The 19,323-nt window shown below is 43.2% G+C and overlaps 1 protein-coding gene across 1 annotated transcript in view; it reads right to left on the reverse strand.

Moving 5' to 3' along the window:
* The window catches only part of LOC149309168 (thyroid hormone receptor alpha), a 158,445-nt gene that overhangs the window by 71,380 nt on the left and 67,742 nt on the right, over positions 1-19,323 (reverse strand). The gene's annotated exons all lie outside the window — the stretch shown is intronic.

The following is a 19,323-nucleotide window of genomic DNA, read 5'->3' on the forward strand; positions in this document are numbered from 1 at the left end:
CAAAGAGTAGCAGTCATTGGAAAGGAAGAAGCAGATGCAAAGGGCACTAAAGTCTTCCAAACAGTGCCTTTGTGCATGCACAAAATGCCTTTCCCTCACTAATGCTCAGTAATTAATGCCAACAACTGCAACTAGATACACCATAGGAATTTAATAAATAATATTAGCCATCTTGCACTAGTTCCACATCCCTGCCCAGTGTCCATAAATTCATGGTCTGTTAACTGTTTCTGAAGAATAAATACCAAGAACTGCAATATGTAGCATTAGATTCTGTGCACCACACTTCTTGACTGCTAACTCTGACCCACATTTATTTATCTGACTAATATCCTTCCTAGCACTGGGACCAGAGATAGCTCACAACATGATTTTTAAAAAAGTACAAATTAAAAGACAGTATAAGTAAACAGCTTATTAAAATAAAAGTGAAGCAGATCAATGGTAGTAACAACAACGCACACACACCTATTAAACACCTTATTCTTTTGCCAAAAGCCTGCCAGAACAGAAAACCTTTAAGAGCTATCATCAAGTTGTGGCTAAGGGTGCACACTGTAAACAAGGTAGTCTCAGGTTCAAATATCACCTGCGTCATACAGCTCACCATGGGCCCTTTGGCCAAGCCACTCTCTTTCATCCATAAGCCCCTTTTCCACAATGTACAGGTGGACGAGTAAGTCATGTTTGAGCCCGCAAGTCATTTTTGAGCCTAAATACTGTAAAGGCACTACATCCTGTCTGATCTTGGGAGTTAAGCAGGGTCTGCCCTGGTTAGCACTTGGATAGGAGACTATCAACAAATACCAGGTGCTGTAGGTTATATTGCAGAGGAAAGAACTGACAAATCCACCTCTGAGTATTCCTTACCTAAGAAAACACTGTGAAATTCATGGGGTCACCATAAGTTGACAGGCAACTTGAGGGCTCATAAACACATACAGATGAAAAAAGAGGAGGATAGCAGGAACAAGAATCTACTTTACAGGGTTGTTGTTACAGATTCCTGAGATCTAAAACTTTAACATTACAACTATAAATACAGCTACCTGCATCTCTCCCAACATTTTATAGATGAAAACCGGGACATGAGCAGCCAAGAAACATCACTGTGTAGCCAAGATAACAAAAGTTATTAATGAACAAGAACATACAGGCTAGAAGAGGCTATAGCAATTTGGTTTTTCCTGAGCCAAAATTCCACTTCCTCCTCTCCCCTTCACCTTCCTGAGTTAAATGAAACTATTTTTATACTTCGAACTGTTTGCAGCAATTGAAGTAAGCTGAAGTGGGTGAAGAAGAGAGAAACTGGGACATTTAAAAGCAGCTGAAAAAGTGGGGCAACAGTAGATTAATCAGGACCATCTCTGCCAAACTGGGACAGTTGACAAATACATGGGACAATTTATGGGGCACAACAGTTCTCCTTCCTCAAACAACTATTGATAGGTAAATCCTTCCTAGTAATTACTTTTTGCTTTTTCATGTTACTTGTAGAGAGCAAAATTGAATTTCAGATGGATTTTAAAAAAAATTAAAAGCAGGAGGAAAGCAATATGTAATGTAATAAGTTATTACTTAAACTCTGTGTGTGTGTGTGTGTGTGTGTGTGTGTGTGTGTGTGTGTGTGTGTGTGTGTGTTTAACAGCAAGCACACATTGCTTTGGTGTCTGTCTCTAGCTTGTTCAAAAATTTCACCACCCAACTCATTTGTCAAATGGCAATTTTCTTCAACCAAATGATGATTTGGGCCTTAAATCCAACCACATTAACACAACAGCCAAGTTTAATTGCCAAAATGAAAATCTGGTTATCAACCATGTGAGCCCTAGTGTGTGTAATGAATTGCTATTAATAACTAACAGTTTATGCTCTGCTGCAATTATTAAGGCACTTACAAATATGCTATGGATTCTTATTGTGTGGTGAAATTTAACAAGGCATAGGGTGTGTGAAGGAAGATTCCCCCCCCCCTACTTTGGAAGGAAAAAATATATATTTTGCTAGAGGAGGGGATATTCTCTTAGGAGTTTATCACATGGGGCTTTCCCATGCAGAAACAGGATTTAAAACAGGGAAATCTTGCAAAAGCGGGATCATTTTTACATAACATCACATATTAACATGTACACAAAGTGAAAAAAATCTGGAAAAAGCGGGATCATTTTCATAAGACATCGTGGGCATAGAGCATTAATGTGAAAATAAACTGCACAGAAAGTGGATAAAATCGGTTGCTTTTTACTTTTGGGATTCTCCTAAAAGTAAAAAATGTCAGATTTTGTCCACTTTCTGTGCAGTTTATTTTTGTGTTAATAATAATAATAATAATAATAATAATAATTTGTTTTATTTATATACCGCTATTCCAAAGATCATAGCGGTGAACAGCAAGTAAGCTAATTAGCAAGTAAGCTAATTTGCCCCCAACAGTCTGGGTACTCATTTTAGCGACCTCAGAAGGATGCAAGCCTGAGTCGAGCTTGGGCCCTTTTGCTGGTCTTGAACTCGCAACCTTGTGGTTTTGAGTGAATGGCTGCAATACAGGCATTTAACCACTGCGCCACCATAATGCTTAATGCCCCTCATGAGTGTGAAAACAATCCCGCTTTTGCGGGATTTTTCCTTAATTTAAATCCCATTTTTGCATGGGATTTAGTCACTTAGCCTCCCATGTGATTAACTCCTTAGTACATAGTGGAAGCATGTCTCTTGGTTTGCTTGCTTGAGGCTAACATAAAAACCAGCTTGTCAGAACAGGCTGAAAGTCTGTCTACCTTCACTGTTCAAACAACAGCCAGACCAGATTACCTTGGGAAGTTCATCAATAAAGTATGACAGTGACAGCAACCATTCCATGTGTCATCGGTATCTGGTCATTCAGAGCTAAACTGCTTTGGAATGTGGAGGTTTGCTTCACTGATCCTGGTTAAAAGACACACAGAGAGAGCTAACCTCCTTGAACTTGTGTAATCCTTCTTCAAACACGGGGAGGGGGATCTTTGCCAATGGCTGTTGCCGCACCTTGTTGGTAACAAATTCCAGAAGAGAACTGCGCAATCTGTATGCTCCTGTGCTACAAGGAAAATGCACGGCTAGGCCCATATCTCCCAGCAGCAGGAGGACCTCTGACACCAGGCTGTGCTGTAGCTCCTGTTCTGCTTTCCCCAGACTGACAGTCTGAAAGGACACATACAGACACGCACACACCTAAGACTAGAAGGAAATGGGCTGGAAGGAGGAGGGTGGGTGGGGGTAGAGAATAAAAGCTGCCGGACTGGTTTTAAGTGGCCCCAACCGGTTTGTATCTCAAACCATTTCCCCCCTTTTTAAAGTTTTCTTCCAGTGCTAGGTAGCAAACATGATTGCTTTGCCTGTAATGGAACCAACCCATGCAAACATGGAATGGCCCTGGCACATTGTATCAGCCTAAGAGAGTGCAAAAGAGATTGAGTTCAAGTAAGAACTACAGCTGGCCCGCCACATTTGCCGCTTTCAACTTTTGCAGCTTTGTATATTTACGGTTTTGATTAATACATTCTCTCTAGGAATTTCTAGGTCCTCCAGTGCAACTCTGCCAGAAGCTGTGCTGGAGGCCTAGAGAAAACACTTATAGGCATTTGTAGGTCCCTTCTGCCTGATTCTATGACCACCTTCTGGCAGATTTTGGCCATAGGAATTTATCACACTGGAGCTAATTTCAGCATTAAAGAGATTAAAGTGCATTTAAAGAATCCCGCAGATAAAGCAAAAATGGCGAGTAATTGCACAAATGATTATCACACGCAATTGCGCAAGTAAAGTGATACCGGAAATGCACTGTTGCTGAAATCCCAAAAGTAAAATGATGTGCATTAATGCTTCTTTGTGACCATTTTAATGGCAGGTTTTGTGTGATGTCGTGTGAAATTGTTGCGTGTAATTACACGATTTTTCTGGGATATTCATGGGATAAACTCCCAATCTCCTTCATGTGATAAACTCCTGGAGGGACTGGAAATTCCTAGAGGTGTGTTTTTTCAGGTACAAAAATAGTATTTTTTATTTGTGTTTTTTTCCATATTCACGGGGGTCCTTCATCCCTAACCTCAGTGAATGTGGAAGGACCACTGTACACTCAGCTCTCCATATCCACTGATTTTTTTTGTCCATGGTTTCAAGTATTCACGGCTGGAAAACTTTTTAAAATATATAAATTTCAAAAGCAAACCCTTATTTTGCCATTGTATGTAAGGGACACCATTTTATTACGCCATTGTATTTAATGTGACATGAGCATCCATGGATTTTGGCATCCCCAGGGATCCTGTAACCAAACCCCAGCAGATACCAAGGACACACTGTATCACATTCTAGACACCCATCCAGAGCCAGGAATTGAACGTGTTAGTCCTGATTCAAAAACTAAGTTGCTCTATATTGCTTTGCTTCAACACTAAATTACAATGCCAGCAGTTGCAGCCTTTACAAGGAAGTGTAATGACAGCTGCTGAGCATAAGTAGAGTCTAGCGCAGGGATTCCCAAATTTTGGCTTCCAAATGTTTTGTACTTCAACTCTCAGAAGCCTCAGCCAACTTGGTCAACAGTAAGGAATTCTGGGAGCTGAAGTCCAAAACATTTGGAGGAGCACAGTTTGGGAGTAACTGGTCTAGCTGGTTTATATCTACAAAAGCTCATGCAAAAATAAAAACCAGTTAATCTTAAAGGTACTGTTACTTTTTTGTTTTCTCTTTCCCCTTTCTTCCTCTTTTATGCTACAAGAGACCAACATGGCTACTTCTTTGAAACATAGCCTATTTATGTGTAATCAAACCACATCTCCCACAAGGTCTGGGTCTCTAGTTTCCAAGTCAGTAAGAAGCTGCTTTATAGAGGTCCATGTAGCCCAGCAATGTCAACTCTGAATAGCAGCAATGGTTCCACAGTGATTCAGGGAAGAACCTTTCTTAGCTCCACCTGGAGATCGCTGTGGTTCTCACATCTCAGTATTAACCAAGTGCAACCCTGTTTGGCTTCCAAAACCAGATCAGATTTTTTGGGGTGTGTTTGTGTCCAGGAGGGATAACAGGAGAAACAGAAAATGTAACAAAAGAGGTTAAGATGGGTAAAATCCCTGCATCTGGCAAGGATCCTGGACTGTTTTTAAAGTGTGGAATAGGGCCTCAATACCGGCACAAACAGGTTGTTTTCAATTTTTGCCTACTTGCAGGTACTTGCATGGGGAGGACCACTCACTTTCCCAATCCATTATCAATAAAACATTCTTAAATAATTGTTTTTAAATTTTTACTGTGAAGTTCTTGAGATGATTTTATCTTGTTAAGCTGCCTTGGGTCCCTTCCTGGGAGAAAGGCGGCATAGAAATGAAATAAATAATAAAATAAACATGGCGGCTCTTACAAGCACAACATGTACTTAGGAGTGCCCTCCATGTGTTCAGTGTAGCTTACTTCCACATAAGAGTACATAGGACAGACTGCAGGCAGCCTATAGTATTCCTGGAAGGGATCAGCGATAATTTGTTGTTGTTGTTGTGTGCCTTCAAGTCACTTCTGACTTTGAGACCCTATCACAGGGTTTTCTGGGGCTGAGAGCGTGATTCGCACAAAGTCACCCCGTGGGTTCACCTGAGCAGGGAATCAAACCCTGATTTCCAGAGTCGTAATCAAAGGCTCAGTCACTGCACTACACTGGCTCTAGCTGTCTTAATATTTCCTTAATGCTCAATCATTTAGTTGGCTTCCAATCCTGAGAAGTCCCAATTACATAGCAGTCTTGGTAGTCCAGTTTCGCAAGATCATTTTAGGAGGGGCTCAGCACCTTACTTACTTAGTGGGAGAATTTTAAGCTCTTTCCCACCCACCCACCCCACCCCTGTTCCAGGATTTATGCTCCTTTGTTGGGGAAATTTGGGGAGTTCCCATCCAAAAAGATGACATTTCCAAGTTCTGAGACAAACAGGTAGATACTCAAAGCCAGAAGGAAGTAGGGTCATTGAATCAACAGGTTCAAATGGGTGTACGTAGTAGCAGGTAGGAATCCTGCCTCGGTTTCCCCTTGGCACGCTCTTGCCATGGTCTGAAGTCTCTCGTTTCTTCTGCTCAGTACAGGGTTTAAAAGGAAGTGATTAAGCTGTTATGTGAGACTTGGGCCCCTCCTCTATGCCCCCCCCAAACACCAACCGATGCAGCTCACTCTGTAGCAGCACAGACTTCTCTATCTCTGTCTCTCCTTCACTCACCCTCTTCCCTCCTGCCTTCATGGCCACACACAACCCTGCCGGCCGCATGCAAAACATGCTGTAAGGAAACCTGCAGCTCCCTGGCCTGTTGCCAAGACTGTAACATCATCAAAGGAAACGTGGAAAACAGCGAAGTCCTGCTGGCCTGCCCAGAAGGGAAAAGAATTGGGGTGGGGGTGGGGGGTAGGAGGAGAGAAGGGGGGAGGCCCAGCTGTGTCCTCAAATGACCTCCCCATGAGGATTAGACCCTCCTGGAAAGGTCTGCAAACAACATGACTGGGAACTGAGGTTATGCAGGGACACGGGCCAGAAGCTCTCTCTGAGGGGGTCACCAACGGGCTGGAATGAGTGAGATGCAGCTAAATGCACCTCCATGTTTTGGACGGGCTGCTAACTAGGCCCTAAAATAAAGTTTATAACTAGGGGGAAGGCAGGCAGAGTGTTGACAGAGGTGCTTGGAAACACCAGCACTGAGAAAACAATGGGGTGCAAGCACAGGTTACCTAACAAGAGCAAGCATGTCACAGTGGTGAGAGTGCTTAGCTAGGGGCCTTTTCACAATTATAGTGCTCTGATTCCACTTTAACTGCTATGGCAGCATCCAATGGAATACTGGGGTTTGTAGTTTGGGGAGGCACTAGACTTCTTTGGCTGAGAATTCTGCAAATTCTCAGGATTCCACAGGACAGAGCCATGGTAGTTAATGGTGCTATAACTATACAGTGTGCAAGGAGTCTAGGACCAAAGATCTTGAATTTTCACTCAGCCGTGAAGCGCATGGACTGGCCAACCTTGAGCCTGTCATTATTCCCTTTCCTAATCTACCTCACAGGGTTACTGTGAAGATAAAAATAAAAATAGCAATAGCAGTATAGAGGGGAAGGGCAGGAAGACCCATATACACAACCTACAAGTCTTTGGAGCAAACAAAAACCACCATTATAATTCATTCATAAAACTTGCCAAAGAATAGTTTACTTCCATAGTGACAATCAGTAATAAAATACATCAGTACTTCTGTGCTATTTCAGCTGCCAAAAGTACAGTAAGAATGATTCATTACAAATTTCTGTCTCCAGTCCATTTTCAGCTGTTCCCAGAGATCCTATCACTAATGGAGCCACAGTTGTTTCCTTTTCTCCAAGAGAAGATATGACAATGGTGATGATGACACCAATTTCTAAAGCTACTTGGTTTGAGATTAAACTTTGTGGGGCAGGGGAGCTATCCTTAAAAAAAAAAGCTAATTTTCAGGACCACACCATAGTGTGTCCAAAGACTGGTCAATGGTGATAAACCTTGTTTTTAATATGTGATGTCAGACAGAGCTTTTAATGGAGGTTGCAGTTTCTATTTTATTATGTGTTTTTAAAAAACTGCTTTTAACCCACAGTTGAGACTTGTGTTTTTAAATAGAAGTTTGATTAAATTCTGTTTTAACTTTTGTGATGAAAGCTTTTTAGTTGTATTGTGTTTTTAAAAGGTTATATGCCACCTTGGATCTGATCTTGTGAGAAAGGCAGGATATAAATTAAATAAGTAAATACCTAAGTAAATGGGGTGGTATTATACCTGATAAGAGGTAGTTTGATTTTCCAAACCTGGGGTCACTAAGGACAGGGAACAGGTTTATCAATGATAATTACTTCGCATTTCTCCAGTGCTTTCAAGGGCTCAAAGCTCTTTCCTTGCATTTATCTTGTTTTCATACTTGTCAAACCCCTGCCAGATAGGGGCATGAAGCTGAGATACGATCAGCTTGCCTAAGGCCTCAAAGTAACTTTACAGAAGGGGTGAAATTCAAACTAGCAACTTCCTAATGTCCAACACTTAGGCATTAGGCTATACCAATTTAGCTCATTGCCTGACACTTCAGGGGCTGTAAACCACTGGCCCTTCAGATGCTGTTGTACTGACAATGCCAGCACCTCTCACAATTGGTCAAGCTAGCTGGGGCTGATGGGAGCTGGAGTCCAAATATGCACTACACGCCTTCCCAGGGATCCTTAGAATATATAAGCATGTCACTTCAGTCACAAGCACAGTGGTAGTGCACAGCCTGTATATCAGCTAGCTCAAAAGGTGCCACAACACAACTTTTTTCTTTCCTTTTTATACTGAGTCAGACCAATACAGCTATCTCTTTGAAAACTGACATACTAGACCTGTCTTAATACTGAATTTTTGGCAATAACACACATGCCAAATATCCAAACACGCAATATATATCAATATACTCAAATATATGTCAATATATCGACAGATAAGACCCAATCTTTTAGCGTTTGAATCCCTGCTTGACCATGTAAACCCACTGAAGAATAGTTTCCAAGAAAACCCTGTGCCTCAAGGTCACCGTAAGTTGGAAATGGCTTGAAGGTACACTACACCACCATCCCCAAGACCCAGAATAAATTACAAATTCTAATGATTAAAGTTACAGGTTTGGAAGCAACAAGAACTCCTTAGAAAACTTGTTTATCTAGACAGGCAGGGAGATGAATGCCAAAGGCTGGCTACACAGGCACATTTAGTGATGTGTTCTGAATACTTGTGAGGCTGAACTGGAGATGGGGTGCTAATCTTCCTTACTTTCCCTACAGGACAGGCGTGGAATACCTGTGGCCCTCCAGATGTTGCTGGCCACAACTTAAACTCTCAATTTTAGCTGCTGCTGCTGCTAGCTTTCCCCCTCCAGATTATTTGGGTTTTGTTGTTGTTGTGTTCCTTCGAGTAGACTCTGGTTTATGGTGACCTTACCATTGGCAAGATTTATAGAAAGAAAGTTTACTTCTAATTTCTTATTCTGAGAATGTGTGACTTGTCCAAGGTCACGCATTGAGCTTTCCTGGCTGAATGGGATCTGAATCTGGTTTTCTGGAATCCTAGTCCAACACTTAATCCATGATACCACACTGGCTACAACACATTAACTATAGCTTCTTTCCCCCAGCACTGCCAGGTGTGATGGGAACATAAAATGAAACATCTGGAGGCGTCAAGCTGGGAAGGCATCCGTTTTGGAACACTCTTGCTCTCATATGTGATGCCAATGAAGGCAGTCTTAATTTTCTTTATTTTGGTTTGGTTTTAATCCCAAATGCTCCGTAGTCCTCAGGGCTGGGCTGGGCAAAGACCTTTTTCAAAACAAACATATTATTGTTGCTTGTAAAAGCAGATTAAAAGCTAACTGCTAAACTGCCCCAAATTTGCACACAATGACTGTTTTTCAGGCTGATCTCAATGACTGCAAAAACTGTGTGTATGGGGGGGAGGGGTGTCTTAGTAGAATTTGGAACATTTGGGGGCAAAGATTATTCGAAGGCAAAAAAGGGGGAAGGGATATTTGTCACAAGGAGAAAGAAGTCAAGGTTGTTGCTCTTCCGCTCCAGCCCAGCCACTCTCCAAGGCTCACTGTGGTCACTAGAACACGCCATAAACACTGCTTGTGTGGTTTCCAAATTTCTTGCTACACTTGTGGCTGACTTAAAAATATAGGAAGCTAAGACGGCGACAATAGACCAAGCTAGGAATGCACCACTTAGGGCCTTGCCAGGAACAGCTGAAATATCAGAAGAAGGGTTTATTGGCCTAGCTCCAGCGTGATTTATCCACATGCCAAATTGGGGGAAGGAGGAGGGTGTGGTATTCAATAAGCTGTGCAGACATCTTCAAAAAGCTTCCTCCTCCCTCAGCCCTTGGGAGTCTAGGAAATTCTGATGAGAGGAATTGCCAAGTGTGGATTAATATCTCCCCGGATTTCGCAGCTAGAGAACCTTGTATATGTTTGGTTCACTCACGCTGCATTCACACTGCAGAGATAATGCAGTCTGACACCGCTTTAATTGCCATGACTCAATGTGATGGGATTCTGGGAACTGTAGTTTGTTGTGACACTTCCCAGAATTCCGTTGCATTGAGCCATGGCAGTTAAAAGCAGTGTTAAACTGCATTATCTCTGCAGTGCAGATACAGCTTCAGTTAAAAAGCCAATTTAAAAGAATTGTGTAGGTTTGCAGCCCTCATTGTGGACAGAGGTTTGAAGCAATGTGCAACCACTGTCTGTTGAAGGCTGAAGGCCAAAGTAGATGCGATTCAATGTTTAAGCTCTGATAGGTCAGAGTAACACAAAAGAAATAACAGTGGGGCAGGGGTCTGATTTGAGCTCAAATCCATGCAGCTCTTTTCCTGCTCTCCAAAGTCTTGCTCCCTCAGTCAACCTCCCTTCAATTGCCACTCCAAAGAGGAGATAAGTGCATAGGAGGAAAAATCTACAAAGAAGAAAGCTGAGGAAAAGGGGAGGTTTCTGCACTTAAGAGCATAAGAAAAGGGTATTGTTGGATTAGACCAAAGCCCTACCTTGTCCAGTATTCTGTCCGCACAGTGGCCAAATGGTTGCTCAACTGGCATGATGTAGACTCCTGTCTTATGTTCCCCAGCAACTGATATCTAGAAGAATACTGCCTCTGATAGTGGAGGTGATATATAGCCACACTGACTAGTTGCCTGTGATGGCTGTAACTTCCATTAATTTATCCAATACTCTTTTAAAAGCTGCCCAAGTTGGCAGCTATCACTACATCTTATGGCATTGAGTCCCACAGTTTAACTATGTGCTATTTGAAGCAGTACTTCCTTTTATCTACACTCTGGCGGGTTATAGACCGCCCATTTGGGGTGGTCTGGACCCGCCCCTTTCCCCGGAGTATCGGGGCCTCAGCGGCCAGAACGGCAGCCGCTGAGGCCCCGATCCGCCGCTTTTCAGGCTGCAGGGAAGCAGCAAAACGCCGCTTCCCCGCAGCCTGAAAAGGGGTGTCCCTGGGGCTTCAAGCCCCAAGGACACCCTGCGGCGGCGGGGAGAAGAGAAAGGGGCCGCTTGGCCCCTTTCTCTTTTAGTCCACTGGGCGCAGCCGTCTGAAGGCTGCGCCCAGCGGACTAAACCAGGAAGGAGCTCCGAAACGGAGCTCCTTCCTGCTCCGTGTTCAGGGCGTACTAAGCGCCCTGGCACGGAGCAAGGACGTCACGTCCGCGCCGCCCCGTCTAGAGGCGGCGCGGCCGTGACATCCTCACGGCGGCGGCCGTATGGAAGGGCCGCCGCCGTTTAGTGCGTGACAAGCATGCACTAGGGTTAGGGCGGTGCGGAAGCACCGCCCTTTTGTAACCCTAGTGCGTGCTCGTCACGCACTAAAGTGCCGGTCTGTAACCGGCCTAAGTCTCTCACGGTTCAGCTTCTGTTCTTTAAAATAAACTGCTCCATCCCCTACTTATTATATGGTGAAGGGAGGGTCTGTACTTCAAGTACGCAGATCTGCTGCTCTTACCTTTAGTCTGGCTTTTGGAAACCCAAAACAAGAGAAAGGTGTAAGTGAGGTTTCTGGTGGCTGGGTTATATGGATCTACGTTTACTCCACATAGCTTCATGTCCCTTCCATTTAGCACAAGAGTAGAGGCTGCAATTCTGGCCTTACACTGAAGACAGTAACGTACACACAATACACTGCAATACACACTCTTGATATAGTGCAAGACATGTTTGATACTTGCATATTTTAAAACTAAGTTTCTCATACTTCTGGTGGTGGGACAAAAATGTGCACATAGCTTCTGAAAGGCAAAAGAGTTACTGCTCTGTCTTTGGTCTTGTAGTGCCTCTCCTAACACTTCTCTCCTTGCACTCAAACCAAAAGACTGAACCTGGACTGAGTTAGCTAGCTGCTAAACCCTTAAGAAGTTTCTACTACTACAAGCTTCCTGCTTTTTCTGCATGCATGTCTCAGTGAATGCTGTAATGTTTGAAAAAGCAACTACTCAGCCATGCAGAACTTAGCCAAATGGTTTTGCTCCAGTGCACTTACGGATGTGGCTTTCCCCCTTTCAAAAGTTTATCAGTAGAAGACAGTGAGCCAGAAGCAAAATGTGCCTGATGCAAGATGTGAGGACCTCTCCAGAAGATCAAGGCCATCTAGCCAAACTCACTTATCTGAAAGGCAGTGCTGAGCTTAATTAATATAATGTCTTGCCTTCCCATCCAATATGCCAAGTGTTCAAAGTGCTTCATTTACAGTATTTTCTCAGTGAACCCAGTGGCAGCCAAATCTTTTTGGCTAGGGTGCCACAAGTCAAGTCTAAAAGCTTGTGATAATACTGCAATTGTAGTGGTTTGAGTTACGTCTCTGCAGACCAGGGTTCAAATCACCACATGGTCATGGACACCCACTGGGTGCCCTTGAGCAAGTCACACTCTCTTAGCCTCTGAAGAAGGGAAGGGCAAACATCCTCTGAACAAATCTTGTTAGGAAACCCCTGTGACAGGTGTGCCTTCGGGTTGCCACATGTTGGAAATGACTTGAAAGCACACAACAACAACAACAACAGAGTACACATAAAATATACAGCTTTCCTGTGCTCTGGTGTGGTTTCAGCTCTGGGTAGTCCACCATTCTGAAGAAGCAGGCAGGAAAGTAAACTATAACTAGTCTTATGGGCTCTCTGAAGCGTTTTAATACAGTGTGATCTGTATGCAGTGCTAACAACAGTCATATAGATTTGAAGTGGGAACATATGGCTGCTGGACTGTATACTAGCCCCATTTTTAAACACCCACTAGAGCATCAGTGGGCAACTGCGTGTGGCCAATTTTATGTTCCTGAGACCACTTGGAGGGCCACATGGACTGCCAAAAATGCCTCAAAAGGAAAACAAACTGGATGGGGGCAGAAATTCACTTCTGGTTTTGAGGAATAGGTATTTTAAAATGTTACACAGTACAGGGAATCCCTGCTATCTATTTAAAACATGAACTCCCACTCCTGGAGGCTTCCATATGAGTCAATTCATTATTTTGTTATTCTGTGCATTCAAGTCATTTCTGACTTACATAAACCCTAAGGTGTCCTTAGAACCTAACATGCTAAAGGCATCAGATCATATCTGATCTTGGAAGCTAAGCTGAGTCAGCTCTGGTTAGTACTTGGATGGATACTGCCAACAAATACCAGGTGTTGTAGACTATATTTCAGAGAAACTAGCAAACTACTGCTGAGTATTGCTTGTCTAAGAAAACCCTATGAAATTCATAGGGTCACCGCTAGTCAACAGGCAACTTGAAGACATATGTACATAAAGTGAGAAGTCATGACACAGAAAAGATGATGATGCTTGGAAAGGTAGAAGGCAGTAGGAAGAGAGAAAGACCACACATTAGATGGATAGACATAACCAAAGAGAACATGGCACTTAGTCTGCAAGACTTGAGCAGAGCGGCTGAGGACAGGGAGTCTTGGAGGTGTCTTATTCACAGGTTTGCCATGAGTCTGGGCCAACAGTAACAACACCACCACACAAGCTCAGCTCTGGTTAGCTCTGGAAAACCTATCAGAGGGTTTTCTTGGTAAGATTAGTTCAGAGGGGGTTTGCCAGTGCTTTCCTCTGAAGCTGATAGAGTGTGACTTGCCCAAAGTCATCCAGTGGGTTTCCATGAGGGATTAGAACCCTCCTGTTCCAGAATCCTAGTCCAGCATTCAAACCACTATACTATACTGGATCTCACTCCAAGGTCACACTGGGGAGTTTGGAGGGGCCAATTACTGCAAAAACAGCCCCAGAGGGCTACATGCAGCCCCAAGGCCACACTTTGCCCACCCTTGCACTAGAATTTCACCCATAAGATTCTCATCAACCACTGGATAAACTTTATTGTTGTTTTTAAAACATGGAGTATCACATTCCAGGAAGGTATGGTTCTCCTCTAAATAAAAGTGCATAGTTGCCATATGCCATTTTTTGTGATTTGTTATTTTAAAGGGAGAGGGTAAAACTTGGGACTATTGTACATTGTTATTTTACTATGTTTTGACTGTTTTACTGTAAGCCGCCTCGGTCATAATCAGAGTGGGTGGGATATAAATAAAAGTTTATTATTATTATTATTATTATTATTTTAAAAAGGGATCTTAGAAATGGGAAATGGACTTCCAGTAGGTGAAGGTGAGCGGTGCTCAGTGGTTTAGGTAGTGGTGAATTAGGTCCTTTGAACCTCTGAAAGTGGCAAAATTTCCCCTGGATTGTATGCACCTTGATCTGGGATTCTTGCCAATGAAGCAAAGGAGTTTTGTAATAGGTCAAGAGTAAAGTTTTGTTGCTCCACAAGTATTGTGGATCGGTTTTGCTATGGTAAATAGTCCTTTGGTTACGTTCTGGTCCTAGTGAGTGGATAACTGCTGCTGTCTGGTTTAAGAAATATCATCAATAGTAGGTCTCAAGCCTGCTCACTAAGTAAATAATAACAATAATAAATAAATGTTGCTACACCACAGCATGAAGAGTACAAGACCTCAACAATTTCTAGTTTCTAACTAGATAAGATCTCCCTATTCCCAAATGTGTCAGTGTGGGGTACAGATTATACAAACAAAACAGAGAATATTGTTTAAAAATAATATTTTTTGCAGATTAATTGATGGCTGGAAATTGGAGGGAAGATAAGGCTGGAAGGAAACTAGCTTGTCAAAGACTACACTAGGATCATATATAAATTAAGACTTTTCAGGTTGATAACACAGTCTTGGGCACCTTGATCTACTCACTCTCCCCCACCCCCAATCATGCTACCTAGTCCAGGCTAAAACAGAGCTTGAGAAAGTTACTTTTTCAACCACAGCATCCAGAATCCCCCAGCAACCATTGCTGGTGACCATGTTGGCAGGGAGATTCTGAGCATTATACTGCAATGAGCCCTGGTGGCGCAGTGGTTAAATGCCTGTACTGCAGCCATTCACTCAAAACCACAAGGTTGCGAGTTCAAGACCAGCAAAAGGGCCCAAGCTCGACTCAGGCTTGCATCCTTCCGAGGTCGCTAAAATGAGTACCCAGACTGTTGGGGGCAAATTAGCTTACTTGCTAATTAGCTTACTTGCTGTTCACTGCTATGATCTTTGGAATAGCGGTATATAAATAAAACAAATTATAATTAATTAATTAATGAAGTAAGATCAACAAGCTTTGACAGTGTGAGAAGCAGAAATGCACACATGCTGTGAAAGACATGCTTGCTGAGCTCTTGCTCCAAACACAAGTTGCTAGAAAAGGCTTAAGAACTAACTGTCTCATCTTTTATCCCAATGTACACATTCTTGCTCTAGTTCATCAAGGGATAAAGAAGCTCATGAGCCCACTAGGTTAGCATTCCAGTCGCACAAAACAAGCTCAGGCTTTGAGCACCTTCCATGCGTCCCTCCCATTCACAGCATCTTTGAAAAATAGCCACAAAAAAGGGCTCATTTGCTCCCTTAGCTTGTGAGTACTTGGGAAAGTAATGAGAGCAAGCAAGCCTTCTGGAGGTGGTGGCAGGATGGCAGGGCACAGCTGTGCCATAGACATTTGCTCAAATACTTAGATGGAGCCATGTGAGGCAGGTGCTAACATGACAGATACCTGGGTTCACCTGAGGCTCGCAAGACTCTAGTTCCACACTTGTGGAGAGATGGCACAGTGCCCGCCTCACTTCCTCAGCCAAGTCAGAAGGTCTGACTGTGGGAAAGTCTGGGTTAGTTTGTGATAACTTCCTTCCTCGGTAATAAACTATATGCAATCCTCCAGTGATTCTCCTCAACCTCCCAGCAACAGCTCCCCTTGGGAGCACACCAGAAGAAGTTGCTGCAGTTTCCATGTATCTCTGCAAAAGAAAGGATTAACTCGGATCCATCACAGGCCACTCAGTTGTATTGGGCACTAGAGGATGGTTCACACAGGGTTTTAACTTCAGCTCAGACTATACCACATGGCTTACACTTGGGAAAAATTATGTGGCTGGACGGAACCTACAGAATATTTAATAGATACAGATACAGAACTTCCCCTACGTATGACCAAAACAAAGTCCAGGTAAGGCCAAGATATTTTGCTGCCTAAAATGGAGTACAAAGAGGCATATCCTGAGACTGACCAGACTTGGAGTTAATTCTCCAGTGGGGAGGCAAGCCACAGCCCTCTTCATTTCACACTAGCTTGGGTATACAGGGCAAGTCATGTGGCAGGTAGGATTGCCTGACATTGCCTAGTGGTAGGGTCAGCTCTGATTTATCTTATCATTGAGTAATACAGCTCACCTCAATCCTATGTGTGAGTCCCAACTAGAGGACATCCTCTGAATCAACTGTTAAATGGTAATTCCAAATGATTCCAGTAAATCCTAATGAGCCAGTGTGGTATAGCGATTTGAGCGTTGGACTATGACTCTGGAGATCAGGGTTTAAATCCCAGTTTGGCCATATAAACCCACTGGGTGATGCTGGGCAAGACATACTCTCTCAGCCTCAGAGAATGGCAATGGCAAACCCCCTCTGAAGAAATTTGCCAAGAAAACCCCACGATATGTTCGCCTTAGGATCACCATAAATTGGAAACGACTTGAACACACAATAACAACAATGATTCAATAGTTTTCCTCTACTTCAGACTAACAACAGTATCCAAGCTTGTATTTCAACTCAGAATTCTACTCCCTCTATGAAACTTTTGCTTCTGAACTCCTTGGGAGCAGTGATCTTTATTGGCTTATGCCGTAGGAGACCAGCAGGCATTCTGAAGGCCCTGTCTTATTACTTATTCCTATTAATAGCTTATTAAGCAGGCCTTAGGACCAACACTTTTTCTTTTACAAACACTGGTGACGTCTCTTTGCTGGCTATGAAATCGGACAGCCACTGCAGTTCAGCTGAAAAGGATCAGAGTTTAAACATGAGCCAAGAGGACTCACCAAGATTTGAAACCCTAGGGACTGTTTTTCACAGCAGAACTTTATACTGGATAGTGGGAGAGCAACAAAAACCACAGTGCCTTTCAACACATTACAGAAGGCCTTTGCTTCACTGGAAAAAAAAACACACAATGTGAGCATATACAATCTATGATTTGGGAGGAAGAAGAGCACACAAGGGGAAGAATGAGTGATATTACAGCAAACTTAGGCTTTCTGTTCTCTTTACCTCCCTTTATTTTTAAAAACAAATTGATAAACTGAGTGTTCAGAAACGTTTGTTCTCTGCTTTAATTGATCTAGAATAATGACTGTTCCCTCTTTCTTGTACTCATAATCACTACTAAGAGGGTTGGAAAACTCAAGCTAACATGTTATGCAGGACAATTCTGTCCCTCTGTTACATGTGTGGGAAGCATGAGGCCCTCCAGATGTTGTTGGGCTGAAAGTCCCAGCAGCCTTTTCAAGCATAGCCAAGAGTAACGAACATTAGGAGTTGAAGTCCAGTAACTTCTGGAAGACCACAAGATTCTCACTTTTGCTCTATTACTTCTAAACCCACCTGACCACGAGAAAAACCAACTCTGCAATTAGAATCCATAAAAATTACCACCACCACCCTTTCTCCACTGGCCTTCTTGCCCGCACAATTCTATTTTACCAAGGTGCAGCTGAAAAGGTCTCCTCCAAAAGCTAACTACCATACTGATTGTCTGTTTTGAAGAAGTCCTTTCTTTTCACAGCTAATAAGCTGAGTGGTCTTGTCAAAGCCAGATAATTGAAGAGTGTGGCAGGGAAAATAATCTACTCTAGACCCTCTTGTACGCAGTGCAAGAGCAAGGTGGGCTCAAGCAGTGATGGTGAACGTTTTAGAGGCTGAGTGCCCAAACTGCAAAACGAAACCCATTTATTTACTGCAAAGTGCCATGTCCCTCTGGCTTTCTAGTAACAAACTCTGGCAAACTCTGTGCTGGGGCGACGGCACATGTGCCCACAGAGAGGGCTCTGAGTGCCACCTCTGGCACGTGTGCCATAGGTTCACCATCATATTAACATAACACCATGTGTGTGTGTTTATTAAAGAGAGAGTTTAAAGAAACACAACAGAGAAATGGCAAAGGAGCACTTAACAACAGCAACACCATTACAGAAATGCATGAGCACCTACCCTATTTGCCTTACAAGCAAGGTGACCATTGTCCCCGTTTTGCAGATGGCGGAATGGAGTTAGAAAGACACGTGTCTTGGGGCAAATAGGAAAGTGTTCTTATGTTGTTGTTGTCAGCCTTCAAGTCCTTTCCAACTTATGGAGAACCTAAGGTGAACCTATCCCAAGGTTTTCTTAGCAAGATTGGTTTAGAGGCGTTTGGCTTTGCCTACCTCTGAGGCTGAGAGTGTGAGACTTGCCCTTATAGGTACGTATAAAGAGCTGCATGTTTCCCATCCATCCCAGCTGCTTTCCTTCCTTTTATTGTCTTGGGGAAGGGGAAGAAGAAAGAGGGGAAAAAATGACTTGCAAAACCAAAACCTTCACAGTATAGTGCAAGAAGATGCCAACCTTTGCAATGTTTGTCAGCTACAATTTTCAACATCTTAACCAAAACACTGGAGCTCCTGCAGGACACCCCAGTACAGCAAATACACCCCGGGGAGTGAAGGTTGAGGGGCAGGCATGACTCCCCACCAGCAAAGCTTTCCTGCCCATGCTGTTTGCCTGTGCTTTTGACGGAGACTAGAGAGGCGGAAAGTAGGTCACATTTTTCTTGGCTGAGGGGGGAAATTCCTTTGATGGATTTAAAAGGCAGTGAGTACGGCAGAGCTGCTCAAAAGAGGGGGGGCACAGAGAGAACTGGGGAGGGGGCAGGACCAACTGAAGCTTTAGCTGTTCATCAGGAAAAGAGAGGAGGGGAGTGTCAATCCCAGGACTGGTTCTCTTAGAACTTTCCAGTACACATAATCTTATGCTGCCCTCAACAGGCTACTATTGAGGAGGGGGGAGAGGAATGATATGGGGGGGGGTCTACAGGGTAGGAATTCAAGGGGATATTTGAATATTTTACATACAACCAAAATACCATAGCCACATTCTTGTATAATGATAAACCAGAACTTAGAAACATCATTTTGGGGACTAAAATGAAAGCTTGGCTACAGTTCTCTACCTCCCTGAAAAAAAGTACAGGTTGAGTACCCCTTATCTGAAATGCTTGGGATTAGAAGTGTTTTGGATTTTGGAATACCTGTATTTGTGTATACATAATACACAATACACAACACAAGTAGGATAGCACATACTGTATTTGTGAGGCTGGAGAGATATGCAGA

The sequence above is a fragment of the Sceloporus occidentalis genome, unplaced genomic scaffold, assembly GCF_023333645.1.
Source record: "Sceloporus occidentalis isolate IW3139 unplaced genomic scaffold, rSceOcc1.0.p SCAF_7, whole genome shotgun sequence".
In the NCBI taxonomy this organism is placed as follows: Eukaryota; Metazoa; Chordata; class Lepidosauria; order Squamata; family Phrynosomatidae; genus Sceloporus; species Sceloporus occidentalis.